This window comes from Schistocerca americana, chromosome 1 (genome assembly GCF_021461395.2).
Source record: "Schistocerca americana isolate TAMUIC-IGC-003095 chromosome 1, iqSchAmer2.1, whole genome shotgun sequence".
In the NCBI taxonomy this organism is placed as follows: Eukaryota; Metazoa; Arthropoda; class Insecta; order Orthoptera; family Acrididae; genus Schistocerca; species Schistocerca americana.
Window position 1 is genome coordinate 101118239 of NC_060119.1, and position 21033 is coordinate 101139271.

Sequence of the window (21033 nt, forward strand, 5' to 3'; positions counted from 1 at the left end):
GGCGCGCCAGGAAAATTTTTCCGGGTAGCTTCTGGCTACTTGCTGCTACTGCTCGTACACCAAACAGCCACGCTCCAAGTAGCCAGAAGCGGGAGGAAGGCACTGCTCATACGCGAATTCAGCTCTGCGCATGCGCACAAGCCCGCTGGCAACTGCTCATACGCACCTCTCGTGTCGGCCGCAGAGCCACTATCCCTCGCTATACGGCGCGGCCCACTGGACTGACGTAGCGATCTCACACGTGCCGACGCTCAAGGCGGACAAGTCATCTTGTGTGTCAGTGCGCGACCGACCAAACGATCGATCCAACCGCCAATGACCGTTGCCAGAGCAACTCGAGCAGACTGGCGGCCTAACACATACTAGCACTCCGACGACAGACAGACACTGACTGCCCCACACTGACCCGGCTGACCAACTGATCAGACTCGCCCCTAGCGAGCTCATAGCGCCCCTTAAATGCACGTGAACAGGCTACCTTTCCCCTTTCCTACCAGAGGGAGACACCAAAGCTGCGATTGCCGCAGGGGCGCCACCACCAGAAACGGAGGGCGCCTGCTTCACACTACGCGCTGCGGCGCGCTCTTCAAAACAGCAATTTTTACCACGGCTCACGAGTGTGTTGGAAAGTTATTCCGTGTTTGATGGCGCTGGTAGCTTTCATATGTATGGTTGCTTTTGCTCCTCGTCAAGGGAAATCGAACCCATAAGTTGGTCAAATTACAGAAGTGTATTTTGCGGTTAATTAGTGATCACATTCCTGGCACTTACGATGGAGCTCATGTAGCAGTTATATGATGAACCGTGCTTGCTCTCTTATTTTCCGTACTGTCTTGATGTTTATTTCACTTTTAGTTTTTCTCACGTTCCTAAGTTAATTTGACTATCTTAACCATTTTATATAATATCCAGAAAAGGTTTCAGTAAAATGTGGTTACATATCTGAAATACTGTATCAAGCGACGAGCTGGGAATGGTAAGATACAAGGCAACAAAGGCAGGACATGTAATGCACAAAAGGTATTTCATAAAAAATAATTTTCATTTTTTCATTTTACACAAATGAGCTTTAACAATTGCAGTAAGAAAAGGAGTAAAAATGTTTAATCACTGTACTCTGAGAAACATTTAGTTGATGCCTGAAAGCATGGACCTTTTATCAAACCAGTTTCAAATGACACAATATGAAATCCAGGCCGTACTAGAACTCACCAAGAAGGTATCAGTTACCGTATGTTCGAAAGAAAAAAAATGCATCGCTAGTCAACATATCGACTGACACCTGTAAGCCCAGCAAATACTCGTAAAAAGAAGGAATGGGCAGTCCTAAATTATATGTTTAGATAAATGAAGGAAATGTTACTTAAACTCTTCAGGTGAAATGGAAACGACTAAGGCTGGTTGCATAAAAGAGAGCATAAATAGAATTTATACAACAATGCCTACAAGGCTGCCATTAAAAAAAGTAGTTAAATAAGCCCGAGTACAAGATTAAACCACACAAAGGCAGCAAGGATAGTGATAAATTAAAAACTCTCTCAGCAAGAATGACTGTGTCATACACAAACACAAAACTTTAGCAATGTTGGTTAGTCACCGGTAAACCTTTAAAATGAAATCGAATTAACTCAATTCTAAAACGCACAGCTGTGAATGGTTGTACACTATACCCGCTACTGTAGTCACCAAGCCAGTGCAATGGTCGCCAATGTCTAAGATTCAGTAATTCTACTTTGCCTGCCAGTTCTGTAGCCATAAATTGCAGATTAAGTTGCAGGGCTGTCGTCCACCAAACTCCAGCGATGTACCCCTTGAACATATGGGGTGGTCCATCTGAAGTTTCGGATGAGATTATCTCGAAAGTTATACATCAGGTAAAAATAGTGGTTAAGACAAGTTCGTAAGCTCAAAGGGGGACGTCAAATGATACTACACGTGTTGTTCCTCCCCCCCCCCCCCCCCCCCCCCCCCAGCCCCCGCCCCATGGGTAGGTGGGGGTCAACTTTTAAAATTTAAATCGAAACCCCCATTTTTATTGAAGATTCGGATTCTCCATTAAAAATGTAGTGAAGTTTTGTCTGAAAAATTTTTTAAACCTGTGGTGTGCGTACTGTAAACCATCGGTACACACACCATCAGATTATTTGACTTTTCGCTCTAACGAAGTAGGCGAGTGTCATCAATATGTCTCGTGGTCTGCAGTTAGGTCAGACGATAGAAATGCCACTTGCATGCTTAGAGTAGCAGATTCACGGTGACCAACTTTAAACAGAACTTGATTAATTTTGACACACATTTATTAAAATAATAAAAAGCCTAAAAACTAGTTAACTTGGTTCTGGATGCTATTTACAATTGACAATCGGAAGTTCCTCGGGTCTTGGTACGTTAATCTTATTCTCACATATCTCTGATACTTGACAAAGTGTCTATTCATTTATCTTCATGGCTATGTACAGGAATATGGTAATCTTATTAGGCGCAGACTGAAACTTGACTACAGACTAATGCAGACTGAGTAATCGGAGGTCTGTACACTCGGTATAATACCTCGCGCGTTCAGGTATCACTGCGCGAGTGTGATCCGCAAGGAGAAAAGGTTCTACGTTAGCAGCAATCTCATTGGCTGCGTTACACATTAATACGCGGATCGTCGGAAGCAGAATTTGGTCCGTCTCTAAGGCAGCGTCATCTCGTAGTGCGGAGACGGACGAGCGCTGCGCCTGCGCTGCTGTGCTTAGCAGGGCGCGCTCTATTGGGAAAGTTGTGTACGCGCTGACTATGCGGAACTATGTACACAACAAAACCATTGACAGATGGCGCTGAAATCGAGAAAAATTAAAATTTGGGAAGAACTCCGATTTATTTAGAATGATCCGAGATGGATGCATCAAATCGATACAAAATGCGCACCAATTCTTTCATTATGCCAAATTAAGCTGTTGTTTTACAAAATGTATCCTACCCGCCACAGTTTTTCTTGAGGGAGGCGGAATGGTATTAAAATCTCGTTAGGGAACTCTTCACAATTGCGTTACTCAACCGAATGTCGCGCTACCGTGGCCAAACTGCGAACTATGTCTAAACTGCGAACTATGACTCAGTATACTGAAATTCTTCCCCAATTATAATTTTTCTCTGTTTCAGCGCCATCTGTCAATGGTTTAAAAATGTTTCTGACAAAACTTGATTACTTTTTTATGGAGAATCCGAATCTCCAATAAAAAATGGGGTTTCCATTTAAGATTTAAAAGTTGAGCCCCACCCCACCGAAGGGGGGAGGAGCTGGGGGTCGCGTGTAGTATCATTTGATGTCCCCCTTTGAGCTTACGAACTTGTCTTACCAACTGTATGTATATAGAGGTAATCTCATCCGAAACTTCAGATGGACCACCCTGTATAAGCTGACAGAAAGTGCCTCCCTCTCTCTAGATATAATATTCAATTCCAGCATCTGCTCACGGCATCCATGTCCCACATGACTGCCTTCACTTCCGGCCGTCCTGCAGCTATCGGTGGTAAACGACTGAGGGGCTCCTCGTGCGGACCGCCTTTAAGTCAGCGTGGCTCTCTATGCTCATACCCCCTGATGGGACATGGAGCACACGGTTGCTTACTTACAGGCAAAGAAGTTACAGCGCCATTACGATTCCATATCGAAACACCGCATTGATCAGTGCAGGGAATGGTGCTTTCATTAACTAATCACATGTGGTAGCAATCTTAACATACGTTGAACTCCTACTGTCGTTGCTCTTATCTTTCGGTACACTGAATTAGCCAAGGCTGTCGGTGATTGCTTAATACAACGCACATACAACATTCAGCCGTTCTTCTACTCTGTTTAACATCTCTGCAGGACCTGCATTTAATGTGTGGAGCAGATGTAAGTGCAGGTATTTTTATTGGTGACTGAGGATGCTGTACTCAATAACATTACGTCAGTATTTACCTCATTTTCAGACCAATAATTATAGCCATTAGGAGTAGTATGTTTTTAGGTTGGTTAGTACCTCTAAGTACATGTGGCAATAGCAAGCCATTAACGCTTGTTTTCCCCTGGGCAGCCGATCAGGTGCAAAAGAGCAGATGCATTGACGCAAAATGCTTAGCCTATACTGACAGGCGTAATCCACTTAGTTGTGCAGTTACAACAGTGCAAAAAACATCAGGTGGTACAGTTTGTGATGTGCTTGTAGGTGCACTGTTCTATGCAGAGAAAATTAACCATCACATTAATTCGTATACATATTAAGGTACTACATATAAAATATCTACGCTTATACCCTTGACCCTGTGGATACGAATGTATTCTACATTTAAGGTAAAACAGTAATATCAGAAATTGAGTCCGCCTTGATGCAGAACACATTGTTATTCGTTTATTTCTTTATTTTCCCAAACTACACTCCTGGAAATGGAAAAAAGAACACATTGACACCGGTGTGTCAGACCCACCATACTTGCTCCGGACACTGCGAGAGGGCTGTACAAGCAATGATCACACGCACGGCACAGCGGACACACCAGGAACCGCGGTGTTGGCCGTCGAATGGCGCTAGCTGCGCAGCATTTGTGCACCGCCGCCGTCAGTGTCAGCCAGTTTGCCGTGGCATACGGAGCTCCATCGCAGTCTTTAACACTGGTAGCATGCCGCGACAGCGTGGACGTGAACCGTATGTGCAGTTGACGGACTTTGAGCGAGGGCGTATAGTGGGCATGCGGGAGGCTGGGTGGACGTACCGCCGAATTGCTCAACACGTGGGGCGTGAGGTCTCCACAGTACATCGATGTTGTCGCCAGTGGTCGGCGGAAGGTGCACGTGCCCGTCGACCTGGGACCGGACCGCAGCGACGCACGGATGCACGCCAAGACCGTAGGATCCTACGCAGTGCCGTAGGAGACCGCACCGCCACTTCCCAGCAAATTAGTGACACTGTTGCTCCTGGGGTATCGGCGAGGACCATTCGCAACCGTCTCCATGAAGCTGGGCTACGGTCCCGCACACCGTTAGGCCGTCTTCCGCTCACGCCCCAACATCGTGCAGCCCGCCTCCAGTGGTGTCGCGACAGGCGTGAATGGAGGGACGAATGGAGACGTGTCGTCTTCAGCGATGAGAGTCGCTTCTGCCTTGGTGCCAATGATGGTCGTATGCGTGTTTGGCGCCGTGCAGGTGAGCGCCACAATCAGGACTGCATACGACCCAGGCACACAGGGCCAACACCTGGCATCATGGTGTGGGGAGCGATCTCCTACACTGGCCGTACACCACTGGTGATCGTCGAGGGGACACTGAATAGTGCACGGTACATCCAAACCGTCATCGAACCCATCGTTCTACCATTCCTAGACCGGCAAGGGAACTTGCTGTTCCAACAGGACAATGCACGTCCGCATGTATCCCGTGCCACCCAACGTGCTCTAGAAGGTGTAAGTCAACTACCCTGGCCAGCAAGATCTCCGGATCTGTCCCCCACTGAGCATATTTGGGACTGGATGAAGCGTCGTTTCACGCGGTCTGCACGTCCAGCACGAACGCTGGTCCAACTGAGGCGCCAGGTGGAAATGGCATGGCAAGCCGTTCCACAGGACTACATCCAGCATCTCTACGATCGTGGCTCAAATGGCTCTGAGCACTATGGGACTCAACTGCTGTGGTTATCAGTCCCCTAGAACTTAGAACTACTTAAACCTAACTAACCTAAGGACATCACACACATCCATGCCCGAGGCAGGATTCGAACCTGCGACCGTAGCAGTCGCACGGTTCCGGACTGCGCGCCTAGAACCGCGAGACCACCGCGGCCGGCTCTACGATCGTCTCCATGGGAGAATAGCAGCCTGCATTGCTGCGAAAGGTGGATATACACTGTACTAGTGCCGACATTGTGCATGCTCTGTTGCCTGTGTCTATGTGCCTGTGGTTCTGTCAGTGTGATCATGTGATGTATCTGACCCCAGGAATGTGTCAATAAAGTTTCCCCTTCCTGGGACAATGAATTCACGGTGTTCTTATTTCAATTTCCAGGAGTGTAGTTTCGGCGACAAATATCACCATTATCAGTGGAGTTTTTTTAATCTAAAACACGCAGAAAATAGCATGGTTATACAAACACAGTAGCACATTATTACATTTTTACTATTCGCAACAGAAAAAAAGCGCACAGACAATATGCCGTAAACAGCGACTATAATTGCTTAAATCATGCTGTAAAATACAATAAATAAGGTAGTATGGAAGTGTCCATAGGAAACTATATTAAAAAAAAGAATAGTAAAAATGTAATAATGTGCTCCTGTGTTTGTATAACCATGCTATTTTCTGCATGTTTTAGATTTTGAAAAACCCACTGATGATTGTGATATTTGTCGCCTAAACTAGTTTGGGAGAATAAATAAATGAACGAATAACAAGATGCTTTGCATCAAAGCGGACTCAATTTCTCATATTACTGTTTTTCTATTCAAACACGGACCTAATGGAAGAGTTCCAAGATAAAATTGTTGTTTATCTAAGGTAAATATTGTCAGAGAACGAAGACACGAGCTGCAGGGGATGACCATAGTGAGGTATCATTGCAGGATACAAATCATGTGCAGCTTATTCGTGTTGATTTATTTCAGGACCATTTTAAATAAAATGTGTTGGTAAAATACACTAATTGTGGACTTCATCCACTGATAGAAGTAGTGTCAACTTCCAGTAAGCTACAGTGACTCAGTTTGAAAGTTGCTGTGTCTTTTTCAGTGAGATGGATAGTTAACTGTCGGAAATAGAAGAAGAGCAGCGCGCACGCTAAAAGTTACAACGCTCAGAAGATCATGGCGGCAGTGCCGTCGTATCTTTGCCACTGGGAATCTCGCCGTTGTGGGACACGGGGTGCCGAGAGAAAGCTGGAGATTGCCGGGAGACGCCATTCTTCCTCGGTCCCGGTGATAACAGACCTACTGCCGTTACGGAAAGTTTTATCTCCGCTGGCGGGCGTCGTCAAGGGAGACCGGGTGTCCCTTTGCAGCCGCCGTGCTGGCCTGGAAGCTGCAGCCGCTCCGTCAACACGGGAGGCGAGAGCTGCCGCCACATGCTTGCCCGCCGCCGCCGCCGTCTCCACTGCAGTTTCGGCTCGAGAAAAATAACGGCACATCTCTCGCAGGATCTCTGAAGCAGTTCGCGGATACCAGTCTAGACGCATTCGTCCTGGTAAAGGACAGCCACACGTGCAACTCTGTCTCCACAAAGGGAGAGGCGGAAAGCGCGCAGTCTTGCTTGGAAGTGAAGCTGGAAAGAATGAGATTTTGTTTTAGAATATGTTGGTACAAAAGTATGGCTGACAGCGAAGTTGATCTGCGGTATAGTCTTGTTGCCTGCGATACGTTCAAATGGAAGACTGGAATGTGGTATTAAAAACTTATTTCTTCGACGGTCTATTGCAAATGAAAATTCGCCTAAACTTCCGTACCAGGTCGGGTTGACGGAGGAGATAGAAAAGATCCAAAGAAGAGCGGCGCGTTTCGTCACCGGGTTATTTGGTAACCGTGATAGCGTTACGGAGATGTTTAATAAACTCAAGTGGCAGACTCTGCAAGAGAGGCGCTCTGCATCGCGGTGTAGCTTGCTGTCCAGGTTTCGAGAGGGTGCGTTTCTGGATGAGGTATCGAATATATTGCTTCCCCCTACTTATACCTCCCGAGGAGATCACGAATGTAAAATTAGAGAGATTAGAGCGCGCACGGAGGCTTTCAGACAGTCGTTCTTCCCGCGAACCATACGCGACTGGAACAGGAAAGGGAGGTAATGACAGTGGCACGTAAAGTGCCCTCCGCCACACACCGTTGGGTGGCTTGCGGAGTATCAATGTAGATGTAGATGTAGAACTCTTATAAAGAATCGGTTCCTTCATTTGCGACAGTTCAAAAATGGGAGCTTAAGGAGCAGTAGGGAGGAGATTAGTATTTAACGTCCCATCGACAACGACATCATTAGGGACGAAGCTCAAGTTCGGATTAGGGAAAAACGGAAAGCGGCCATGCCCTTTCGAAGGGACCATTCCGGCTTTTGCCTTGATCGATTAAGGGAAACCACGGAAAACCAAAATTAGCAACACCGGACACGAGTTTGAACCGTCGTCCTGCCGAATGCGAGGTGAGTGTGCTGACGTCTGGGCTACATCGTTCGAAGACGGGCTGGTGGGAATGCCGAGGAGGAGGGGGGGGGGCAATGGCCGGGGAGAATAAATTAGCAGGGACACCACTGTTATCGGTGACTGTAATAATGCTGTTCAGCGTATCTGTAAATTTGTTGTCCTCTCTGGCGGTGCGACCTTCTTTTGCAGAGTACATAGAGAAGTGGAGGACAAAAGATAGCATTAATTTATAACTGAATATTGGTAGAATATGGAGTGGCGAAAGCATTTCATCTGGTGATAGCAAATTTAGTGTAAAACGGACACCGAGACAGTACTGCGCCAAACCCAGAATTTTTAATAACACGAATCAGAAGCAGTGAGTTTCAAAAATATTCCTTGTGTTCGCGTTTTAATTTACTCTCGGTAATTTATTACGCAATTTGACTTATATTTCTGAAGAACAGAACATACGTTTTATTTTATCACAGATCTCGTATGGTGTGTGGTGTTCAAAACTTACAAGCTGGTTGTAAGTTAAATACTAGGCAGAGGCGCCAGATGTAGAAGTGCTCGGACTTCTTTCTAAGATCATCCTCAGGAAAGACGTCCGAAAACGGCAACTGCTGATGGAAACATAGATAAAACACACAAATGACCAGGTATTTAACGTGATGAAGGAGATGTGCCACGAGAAAGAGCACGATACGTTTCACACTAAAAATTAACTATGATTCATCTTTGTCTAAGATGTCATCTGCTGCGAACGCTATGCCACAGTTTCCTAATGTGCTAAAGCAGATTGTGTTATTAAGTACCGCGTAATGGTAGCTACAGTGACTTGAATACTATGCAAGTCTCAAGAATCAACTACTCGACAGAAAGACCAATTTTATTGACTTTAAAAGGAAGGTGATCTTTATCAGTGATGAACTGTCAAGGCGCAATATTGAATTTTATGCACAGGTTTTATAGACACATTCGGAAATGTGATACTCGTTACCAGGCCGATCGGACCAGACATACGATGACGAAACCATCTCCAACAGCGACTTAGATTGTACTGCACCACAAAGAAAATGATGGCAGCTGGTGAAACCATAGCATATAGAACCACAATCAAGACGAAAATTGAAGTAGAAAGTACTTTCACTGGGTGGATTGCAAATGTCTTTTAAATTGTTCTTTTAATTTTGTATGCTATTCGTAATTTTAGCTAGGTTTTCCTGAGATATAGCAACTAAAACACTAATCTAAGGGCATTACTATTTGCAGATAATAACCTTATAATACAAGAAAGTGGGAATGTCCTCCATTTAGTAGTGCACTGGCGAAACCAAGTATGGAAAGAGTAAAATTTTAAAATTTCGTTACATTAGACGAAATTTAAGGTCTTCCTAGATAAATGCACAAATAAGCTAGAAAATAGTTAAGTACAACTAAGTAACTGAAGAAGTATCTCATTTTGAATATCTAGGCTGCAGCACGAATTGTGTTTAAGACAATGATATAGATAAAAGATCTGCACAATTTCAAGCAATATGTTCAACAATAAAGACAATACTGAACTACAAAACTCGAAAAGATAGAGAATTAAATTTTCTAAAACTGTTTTAATTACTGTTACAGATGTAAGGAAGAATTGCTTGAACAAAAAGAAATATTGCAGCAAAATGTAACCAGCAGAGATAAGATTCCTTAGGGGGTGAAGGGTTCCACAACAAGAGTTTTAATAAAGGATGATAATATTAGTGTACATGCTGTTCATGAAGAAATAACTAAATTCAAAGAGAGTTGGAAACAACATGTGAATAAATTATTTTACTTTGGTGTGGAGCCACAGTCATGTAAAACTTTTTGAAAGATATAACATATACACTGTATGTTGTACTGGCTGTTGTACAAATCGTCAACTACAGTAGATGGAGCTGTCTCAAGACTGTATTTTTAGTTATTTTATATTAACTGCAAGTTTGCTGCTTCCCGAAAATGTTATCAAAAATTCTGAATAAAGTTTGCTAAAAACTGTTTTGATCACATAAGTATTTTATTTGAACTGGTGACCAGTTCACACCAGCTGTACATAGACGGAATATAGTCACTGTAAAACAAATGTTGGAGAAAGTCCACTGATTTAAAAGGAGAATACATCGAAATTAAAAGAAATTTTTTATCTGAAAACATAGTCTTTCACTGAGAAGCTAAAAAATTATCACATTATCCTCCTCCGCCCCTCCCCCCCCCCCCCCCACCCCTATAATACCGAAAACTTGACGAAAGTCAACAGGTCTGCTAAGTTTTAGAAATAAAAAAACGTGATCAAAGTAGTACGGTTCATTCACACCTTTTGTAACTACAGATGTCATTATTTTCGACAGGTCTAGTGGAAACGAAAGTGAATATCGTAGTTGTTAGTTATTAAACCTAATTACTCTTGATATTCTTGTAACTTTTATACGAGTGGGATCTTAATGAAGAACTTGAGAATAAATTATACGGTTCAGTTTAGGTAACTTATTCAGTTTCTGCTAGAAACGTAGAAGATTCTCTCTCACAATCTTTCACCTTTCCGTAGGTTCTGCGTAAAAAATAGACGACGATAACGTGTGTGACTTACAATCATAATTGTACACCTTTTTCTATCCCGAATCCTTACAGCTTTTACGAGGCAACGCAACGGACAAAAGTTCAGATGAAGTCCGAACGTGCTGAAATTCAGTTTTAAAATAATATCTGAATACATTAAACCTTTCATCCAGTCTGTTTTAAAATCAGTGTGATGCTGACACTAAAGGGAACAGATAGACAGCGGAAACATTAAATTCTGTATTTAAAGATACAAATTCATATCAGTACTTGGCAACCGAAAACACTGGCAAATGAGAGATGCTGAAATACGATAAGCACCTCCGGAAACTGCCCAAGGCACAAGCCACTGTTGGAATTCCTGTGAAATTTTACATTAATGTAAGTGCGGATTTAGTTATTTTCTTAGCTCATCTTTATCGAGAATCTCTCAGTCAGCAAACAGGCCTCGTGGAAGAAACGCTCAGAGGATGTAATAGTGCCGATCTGAATGTCCATTGTAATCACGCATTATATCCCTATAATCTTGACTTCGTATCTCAGTGATCAAATGTCTGGTTAAAAAGGTTCTAGTTTCGAATGCCAGTAATTTCTGCAGGATTTTCTGAAATCCAGTGCAACTTTTTTTCTTTGCAAGTACTTTCCTTTTGTGACATGAGAACCTGTACCACATGTAAGTAGGCTGTTTAGGTTTTTATGCTGGTAACGCCACGTAGCGCTCTATATGAAAATCACTGCCTGTGCTGTGTGTAGTCTGTGGCTGGTTTGCATTGTTGGAATATTTGCTATTGTAGTGTTGGGCAGCTGAATGTGAACAGCGCGTAGCGTTGCGGATAGAGATGGGTCGAACTCGTTCATTCCCGTGAAGTACTTCATTCATTTCACTCTTTGCCGTGAAGCGTTCAAATGAAGTAGTTCATTCATGAAGTACGGAAGCCTGGCGAAGTTGTCCAGTTCGCCGCTCAGCCGCGGCTACGCTCGCTTCGCCTCGCTCGTACAATAAAGCTTCGTAATACTTCATAATTTTACCAACAGATGGCCGAACTATGAAGTAACGTCCACGTAACGTTTTGCGTCTTACAGCGTCTGAGGTAACTTAAATACAGCATGGTCGAAGGGGACAAAGGAAAGATAAATAGAGAAGCCTGTCACATATAAAGAAGGTATTACGTTTAACCTTGCTCGACCTTTTTTTAATGAAGCGCCAAAAAGAGTCTTCATCTGCCAAGTGAAACCTTATTTGTTGTGTTTATGGACTGAAAACTAGGGCTACTAACGAAATTAAGTCCAATTAAAAGGTATTACGTTTAACCTTGCTCGACCTTTTTTCATGAAGCGCCAAAAAGAGTCTTCATCTGCCAAGTGAAACCTTATTTGTTGTGTTTATGGACTGAAAACTAGGGCTACTAACGAAATTAAGTCCAATTTTATGTTCCTTTTAAAATTTAATCCAAAATAGAATGAGTATGTTTACCACTGTCACAAAGTCTATATACCTACGTTAAGTAATTATTCAGAAGTTTTCCTGTAGATTTTATTTTTGTTGAGAATAATAACCCTCTAAATTCAAAACGTAAACTGTCACCTGTAGTCATTGGTACGATTTCAGGTAAAATCCCTCTTTATTTTATTCGGAAAGCAATTTTTGTGTCTGTTCACGCTTATACAATGGATAGCAACTCGCGATCGCGTAGACGTAGTGAAATTTGGGGTTTCTTCGCCGATTTAGGTGATGGGAAAGCAAAGTGCAACTGTTGTTGTAAGTGTATTTCACCGCGCGATTCGTCGACAGGCAGTAGAGGGAGGACTGAAGTGAAAGGAGGATGAGTGACGTAGCGCCAACGTAGTGGGAGAGGGAGAGGGGAAGAGAGTGAGTGAACGAACTAGAAAAAAGTGTGGAGTGTGCTATCTGTGGAGAGTTTGAAGTACCAGTTCATAGAAATTGAGTGGTTAGTTCACACTTCACTGGAGTGAAGCGTTCATTTGAACGACTCATTCACGAGCTCCCCACCACTAGTTGCGGAGTTGGAGGTGAGCCGCCATCAGTGGTGGATGTGGGGAGAGAAATGGCGGAGTTTTGAGAGCGGATGATCTGGACGTGTGTCCATCAGAAAGAGTAAATTTGTAATACTGTATATCATGAACTGATATATGTATGATGACTTTTGAAGATTATTAAGGTAAATACATTGTTTGTTCTCTATCAAAATCTTTCATTTGCTAACTATGCCTACCAGTAGTTAGTACCTTCAGTAGTTAGAATCTTTTATTTAGCTGGCAGTAGTGGCGCTCGCTGTATTGCAGTAGTTCGAGTAACGAAGATTTTTGTGAGGTAAGTGATTCGTGAAAGGTAAAGGTTAATGTTAGTCAGGACCATTCTTTTGTAGGGATTATTCAAAGTCAGACTGCATTGCGCTAAAAATATTGTGTGTCAGTTTAGGGTTGGTCAGAATAAGTAAAGAGAGAACGTTCAGTTCTGCTCAGCTGTTTGAAAATCAAATAAGGTAAGAGGTTTATCAGCACAGTAATTCACTAATTTTTCTAAGGGGATGTTTCACAGTGTTCGGTAAGACCTTCTGGCTGCTGACACATTTAATATCTCCTTATTCTTCTTCTTTTTGTGGTAGTAGAACAATAAAGTGAACATTTTCGTTTAATAGCAATGTGGCCAACAGAAAAATATCACCTTTGTTATTAGTATCGCAACACTGTGAAATTAATTCATTGTAGCTCGTAATTTGAATGTTTTCGAACATGAGATTAACAGAAGTAGTCATACACTTCTTACAGTGCTAACGTGATGCTTAAGGACTGTAACTGTTTAGTTTCCAATCCAACAAAAAATTCTTTAGTGTGCTAACAAACGTATTTACGAAAAACTTGAGCTGTATCTATATTTCTTTTCCACCAGCCGCGTGTAATCATTTATTTCGTTCTTATTCGTCTCTTGAGGTCTAAGGCACTGCTTTGACACATATAAGCGTATTTCGCTATCAATACAAGGAGACGTCTAGAGAGGAACGGCCATCTCAGAACTACCTTTGCGGCCGTCTGGAACGAGGTAACTTCATTATAAAATCCCCAACAGCGCGATCTCGGCCAGAGTGGAGAGCCCTCCTTGGACGGCGGTGCTTATTTCCCGCAAAGCAAGAGGCAATCACGGACTCAAAGCTCTGGGGCGAAAAGCTGCAAAACGTCAAAGCAATTCAGAAAATGGGCTTTCTGTGTCGCGAAGAAGGCGCGCGGCCTCGGTGACCGAGGCGGGCCAAAGGCGGCCCCGACCCACGCCACCCAGGGAAGAGCAAGAGGAGTGTTTGTCTGGTCGCTTTTGCCACGGCTGTGGGCGGCGAGTCGCCACATCGGTGACTCCGAGCACTTTCACACGCCGCTGTAGCAAACGTGTGACAAATGGATCAAGTTGTCTGAGCACCTGCGAATTTGTTATTCACACTATGAGACGCACTTAATGGTAGTGTCCGAATAATATCTTGAACATTGCAGTAATCGAATAAAATACTCAGCCCCAAGATAATCAGGTGCCTACAACTACGCTACTGGCCATTAAAATTACTGCCAAGAAGAAATGCAGACGATAAATGGGTATTCATTGGACAAATATATTATACTAGAACTGACATGTGATCACATTTTCACGCAATTTGGGTGCATAGATACTGAGAAATCAGTACCCAGAACAACCACCTCTGGCCGTAATAACGGCCTTGATACGCCTGGGCATTGAGCCAAACAGAGCTTGGATGGCGTGTACAGTTACCGCTGCCCATTCAGCTTCAACACGATACCACAGTTCATCAAGACTAGTGACTGGCGTATTGTGACGAGCCAGTGGCTCGGCCACCATTGACCAGACGTTTTCAATTGGTGATAGATCCGGAGAATGTGCTGGCCACGGCAGCGGTCTAACATTTTCTGTATCCAGAAAGGCCCGTGCAGGACCTGCAACATGCGGTCGTGCATTATCCTGCTGAAATGTAGGGTTTCGAAGGGATCGAATGAAGGGTAGTGCCACGAGTCGTAACACATCTGAAATCTAGCGTTCACTGTTCAAAGTGCCGTCAATGCGAACAACAGGTGTCCGAGACGTGTAACCAATGGCATCCCATATCACCATGCCGGGTGATTCGCCAGTATGGCGATGACGAATACACGCTTCCAATTTGCGTTCACCGCGATGTCGCCAAACACGGATGAGACCATCATGATGCTGTAAACAGAACCTGGATTCATCGGAAAAAATGACCTTTTGCCAATCGTGCACCCAGGTTCGTCGTTGAGTACGCCATCGTAGGCGCTCCTGTTTGTGATGCAGCGTCAAGGGTAACCGCATCCATGGTCTCCCAGCTGATAGTCCACGCTGCTGCAAACGTCGTCGAACTGTTCGTGCTGATGGTTTTCGTCTTTCCTCATGTCAGCACGTTGTAGGTGTCGCCACCGGCGCCAACCTTGTGCAAATGCTCTGAAACGCTAATCATTTGCATATCACGGCACCTTCTTCATGTCGGTTAAATTTCGCGTCTGTAGCACGTCGTCTTCGTGGTGTAGCAATTTTAACCGCCAGTAGTGTACATATACGAGGAGACACTTCTCAAAACGCATAATGTCACAGTAAGCAAATTTTTCAGGGGAAGCTAAAAACTTGTAGAGCAAAACGCGTTTTATTAATTGTTACGAATTTTACCCAGGAGACTCAGGTAAATTTTTTGTGGTACTTTCAAGGATATTACGATGTTTGTAGTTGACTAAATACGCTTCGTTGTGTTCTGTTGGACAATACGCTTTTTGGTGTAAGCTTTTTTGGACATAATACATTTTCACTATTTTTCAATAACACTGAACTGGTAAATAAATTTTGTTTTTAGCCTTTCCTACCTCGATCTGTAAAAATGGATCCGTTATAGGACCGCTATGTGGTCCGTCTGTCTCTCTCTGTCTGTTCTACTTTTGAGGAACTTTTTTCTCATGAACAGGTAGAAGTATCAACTTCAAATTTATGTCACTTACTAAGATGAATGGTTTCTTGCCGCTGTGAAACAACTTAAGGTTGTAAGGGAACGCAATCAAAAGGTACGGCCATTTGCGCGAAATTTTTCCACTTGCTAAGTCAGTCCTTAAAACCTACAGCGTACTTCCCCTTGACTTATTATCGTGATATTTAACAAGAAGTAAGGTTTCACACTCCAATCAAAGGAAAAAAAATCCGAAAATTGTCAGTTCGTAATTAGATCAGACGAAAAAATTTTTTTGTCCTTTGTTATCAGAGTGTCTGTCCGTCCGTCTGTTAAGATACGTTCTGACACAGGAACAGGTAGGTGTATCAAGTTCAAATTGATGTCACATGGTAAGGTCCACGTTCTCTTGGCGGTATAACAAGCGTTACCTTCCAAGTCGAAGCAATCAAAAGGTATGGTTATTTGCGTTACATGTTGTGATTCCAGCAAACTCAGTCATCAAAACCTTCAGAGTACTTCCCGTTGGTTTAGAATCATGAAATTTGACAAGAAGAAAGTTTCACAGTACAAGTAAAGAGGTGTTGTGTATAGTTCCACATAGTCAGTGCGTACACAACTTTTCCAATAGAGCGCACCCCGCTAAGCACAACAGCGCAGGCGCAGCGCTCGTCCGTCTCTGCACTACGAGATGGCGCTGCCATAGAGACGGACCAAATTCTGCTTCGGCCGATCTGTGTATTAATATATAACGCAGCCAATGAGATTGCTGCTAACGTAGAACCTTTTCTCCTCGCGGATCACACTCGCACAGTGATACCTGAACGCTCGAGGTAATATAACGAGTGTACAGACCTCCGATTAGTCAGTCTGCATTAGTCTGTAGTCAAGTTTCAGTCTGCGCCTAATAAGATTATAATATTCCTGTACATAGCCATAAAGATAATTGTATAGACACTTTGTCAAGTATCAGAGATATGTGAGAATAAGATTAACGTACCAAGACCAAAGGAACTTCAGATTGTCCATTGTAAACAGCATCCAGAATCACGTTACGTAATATCTATGCCTTTTTATTATTTTAATAAATGTGTGTGAAAATTAATCAAGTTCTGTTTAAAGTTAGTCACCATCAATCTGCTACTCTAAGCGTGCAAGTGGCATTTCTATTGTCTGACCTAACGGCAGAAGATAAACACGCCACAATAAGACCACGAGACATATTGCTGACACTCGCCTACTTCGTTGGAGCGACAAGTCAAATAATCTGATGGTGTGTGTACCGAAGGTCTTACAGTACGCACATCACAAGAGGTAAATCCGAAATTGCTTATTTGTAATTATATAACATGAAAACATATTTCTTTTGTCATTTATTATCCGATTTCGGACTTGAAATTAAAATATTCTCGAAAGTCTTGAAATCACTGGGAGCAATATCTTGCCAGTATCAATGTCGATAATAGGCAAAAATTGTAATATCCTCTATTTCCGTTACTGATAAGCTGTCTGTAGACATAACTAAGTTTGTAAGGAACCCCAGTGCACTTATCATACTCGTACCGGGACAATTTTTTTTTTAATTTAATTTTTAATTTTCAATAAAGCACTTCAACATCAGAAGTAGAAAGAGAAACATAAATGTGCTTCACTTTGAGTGGTAGAATTCACATTCTTTTTGCATATCAGGCTCCTCTTCAACGCAATACAAACAGTATCATCGACAATACGTTTGTTACATGAAAAATTGGTCATCTCGGTGAAAAGTATTTCATTTTTTCTCCAGTCTTTCCCACGTTTGAGACTAAGTGGTTCTTCAAGATCTCCTTTCTTTTCTATTTTTTTGCTAAAGCACTTCGAAGGATCATCAGAAGATTGGTTGAGGTTAGTCTTCATTTTAACACCAATCACCCTTTCACCTCCTATCCATTTCTTCAGATGAATCCTTTTCAGGTTATTTATCTCATTTACAGACTTCAGATTTTTACTTAGTTCCTTGTAACCCAATAATTACCGATCATTCCCCAAAATACTTATTTCACCCACCTCTGCATAAGCTTCCTAGTGTATGTTTGGATTTAAAATTTCTGAAATATTAGTCAAAGTTCCTTTTCCGCTCGACCCAAAAGGACTGTCTTCGAAATGGAAAGCAGAGAAGTACATCAGTACATGCATTGTAGATCCAACGAAAAATGCACACCCACTCTATTACAAACTCCATCTTAACGGAACAAAGTTTTACGTCTGACTGCTGTATTTGTAACTATCACATGAGAAAAAAAGAGACACACACGCACACACACACAACAATTCTGTAAAGTGAAATCGAATACCAGTTGGTCATTGTCAATTAGGTAAAAGTTTTCGCTTCAGTCCACCACTCTTACATTGTAGCCAACATTCCCGAATAAAACAAAAAAGTTGGATTTTACGCAGTTTTGATTCATCCGTAAAATAGCACAAAATGCTATTTGTTAAATCTCCCACTTTTCAATGCTCCTCTTGAAGACTGTAAAACGCGTTTTGTCGGAATCTGATTGTAGGAGTTTGTAGAGCGGATCATAAAAGACACGATTTCATATCAAACTCACTTTTGCCCACCACTGGACGCTTTTGAAAAGTTGCTTCTCACACGCTCTGCAAACAGCTATGCTGTCACGGGGCGTGGTTTTCGGTCGAGGTTTCTATCGCAGGGTACGGTTGAAAGAGGAAATAGCTCCACCACGTATACCATACGGCAATGATAAGCATTCCATCTGCCTTTGGAGCCGGCCGGGGTGGCCGAGCGGTTCTAGGCGCTACAGTCCGGAACCGCGAGACCGCTACGGTCGCAGGTTCGAATCCTGCTTCGGGCATGGATGTGTGTGATGTTATTAGGTTAGTTAGGTTTAAGTAGTTCTAAGTTCTAGGGGACTGATGACCTTAGAAGTTAAGTCCCATAGTGCTCAGAGCCATTTGAATCATTTTGTCTTTGTAGCTTTGTTCAGTCCGTGTGATTGCAGTTGTTTCTCAATGTCTCTATTACTAACAACTCTTTCATTCGTCTTTGCAGTGTTGCGAGATATAAAGTGGGTTAATATTCCCACGAACATTTGAAAACGGAGTTCAACATTTATGCTTCTGCATAAAAGTTTGAAATGCGGCACACTTGGCGAATCTTGGGCATGCAACTAAAGCGCTCCTTGAAATCAAACATGGATGTTGCATCTCCCGTCAATATCACATGCCTTTACCGTTCCGATTTTTATTTTCTGTTGCAAAGCACTGGAAACTAACAGAACAAGTGCATAGTACCAGTTTACTTTCAGTACTGACATGTATCGTTTTGTGACTATGGTAGGGACTACTTTGTGTTCAGGGTACTCAACAGTACAACTTCTGTGTGCTCAGGTAATAGCTTAAAGATCAATAAAACAAACGCGAATGTGCAAAAGAGTAGTGGCAAAGTGAACAATGGCTTGTTTAACATCAAAACTGGAAACTAAACAGTTGTGGAAGATTGTCTTTTATTGCGTTGTGTTCGCCCTAATGCAAAAGTCTAAAATTTAAAAATAATTGTGGTTTCACTTAGTCCGTTTGCAGTTATTGTGCTTATAACGTTTTTGATATCTTGTGCTTAAACGATTACGGACTTATTCACTGTTCTATAGTAAATGATAGTGTAAAAAATGAAAGAACGCTTCTTTCTAGGAGCCAAAACTGCAAAAAAAAAGGGTCGAAACAAAGTAGATAAGTATACTGGTACAGGCTATGAATGAGTTCTTCAATGTAAAAATTGTGCCTACACGGAAACGGACAGTATATGAATGTCTGTAGCACTGTATTGTATGAAAATGAAGCGCGGAGAGTTCGAAATCTGGAGGAGAAGAAATTAACTATTTTTGAAACGTGGTGCTGTCGAAGAACGTTAGAAATTAAAATGACAGATAAAATAAAAAACTTAGAAACACTAAAAACAATAGATGAGCAAAGAAATTTATAGAAGGCGCTTATCAGTCGGTTGGTGAAACATCTGCCGCAATATCCACTTACATTTGCTACTGGAAGGAGAACAAAGGGAAAAAATAGTAAGAGGAGACAAAATCTTGAATATGCGAAATACAATGTAGAGGACGTAGGGTGCAACATTAAAATGTTGAAACAATGTAAGAAAATATTAAACCTGGTAGGAAAAAATGGAGTTCATTAAATTGGTGAGAAGAGCGATGAGTGAGAAAGGAGTTTTGACGACTGTGGTTGTTAAGAGGAAATTATCTCTCACTTCATCTCATATTCCTCATGTCTCTTTAATGTGTTAGTGATCTTTGTGATGAAGTGGTAGTTGCGTAGGAGAAATGTTAAGTTATGCCCAACTATAAAACAGGCATACTAATCGTGAAACTTTGCGGCACGCTAAATCTGTGTGCCGAACGCGGACTCGAATATGGGAACTTCATCTTTCGCTCGTAAGTGCTCCAGAAGTATGACTCCAGCTCAAGGTACGCAGGAAACTTTCTGCGAAGTTTGGAAAGCAGGAGAAGAGATACTGGCGAAAGAGAAGCTATGAGGACGGGGCCTGAGTCGCGCTTGGATAGCGAAATCTTCCCAACTTTTGCTAAAAAATATAAAAACAAAGAGAGCTCTCCCCCCTCCCCTAGCTTTGTCGGCTATGCTTAGTGCTCAAGCGAATATCGCACACACAAATCTATGCAGGAAAACGATAACCATTCAGATCTGAGTGAGAAAAAGCTTCCTGTCATCACGAGAAACGGCATAAATATGATAAACATCGAATGGAAAGTTTTCGCTAACACTTCACCTGGATTGTTGGACGATGAGATTTTTTCCCATCGATCTCAGTCAAACTGATGTATATAAATTTAATGACTATTTGGCAATGCAACAGTGTACTCTTAAATCTCATCTAGGAGCCAGATATGGACTGTCAGTGCACAAATATCGGCGCTGATTCTCGAGACAGTTTAAGAACGGAAAATGACAATAAAGGATCCGCATTCAAGGCAGTTATCCCATAACATGTTGGAGTAAGATCATTTGAAAATCATGTTAAGTTACAGAGAATATAGACTTAAAATGCAGACTGGTTTGAGACTATAAATATGATTACAACAGAGACAAAGCAGTCATTACTGCACCTTTGAGTCTTTTTAATTATTTATTTTTTCAAATGTAATAGAAGGAGACGATAAATTTTACAATTCAAGTCCAATTAACTGTGTTCATGACTTAATTAACAAAACAATGGGACAAAAGTGCAATCTGAATAAATTTCAACAGATTACTGAGAGCATTTTCTCGTAACACAAGTAAGATTCTTATTTTAGTAAAAATTTATATGCTGAGGCAGTTGTTACAGCTGT